Here is a 948-nt window from a genome sequence, read left to right on the forward strand (position 1 = left end):
CTAGTAAAGAAAAGTCTTTTTTTTATTGTTACATAATTCACTTTTTATGTGAATTTTTTTTACAGTAGATTTTGGCAATACCCCCAAAAGAATTTAACGGATATATCCATCCCTCACTGTTGAGTGGTTAAATCTGAACAGAATAAATCTAAATTGCTATATATTAATTTTTTATTCTCTCTTAAAATATCAGATCAGAATATTAAAATATATTTGTCAATTATTCTAATCTAAGTAAATTTACAAAAATGGAATAATAAATATTTAATATATTAATATATTTATCAGTGGATTTACTAGAATGTATTACCAGTGATTCATACTTGATATTACTTTTTACGTTGATTTATTGAAAACTGTTGATTATATGAACAATCACACATTTTTTTTTTANTGTATGTATGTATGTATGTATGTATGTATGTATGTATGTATGTATGTATGTATGTATGTATGTGTGTGTGTAAGATTTATTAAAATTCCAGTGAAAGCCTTGTTTCTATGAGACAGTGCAACATCTCACATTTATAAAATAAGAAAATTCATGTGACTTTATCAAATTTTAAGATAAATGCTCAAATAATGGTCTTTTTCTCCCTTAATACATTTGAATTAATTCTAAATATTGTGTGTGCTTGTTATTAACAATTTATTTTATTAAACAATTATTTTCAAAATTTGTCATGTACTTATATCATCATGCATTTAAAATTATTATTAAGTTATATTTACAAAAAACATGCAATAAAAAAAATTAATTTATAATGGATACAGAGTATTTAATATAATACTATGTACAGTAGTATTATATGGTAATACCTAGAACTACATAGTATAATATGGTGTTCTAGTGTAACACTGTATAGGCTACTGTATAGGCAATATAGTAAAAGCTACTTAAAAATGCTATACATAACCGCGTAAGTCGGGGTATAATTTTGCAATTTG

Source organism: Centruroides sculpturatus, unplaced genomic scaffold (assembly GCF_000671375.1).
Source record: "Centruroides sculpturatus isolate CEXI.00-Female unplaced genomic scaffold, Cexi_2.0 scaffold73, whole genome shotgun sequence".
NCBI classification, from domain to species: Eukaryota; Metazoa; Arthropoda; class Arachnida; order Scorpiones; family Buthidae; genus Centruroides; species Centruroides sculpturatus.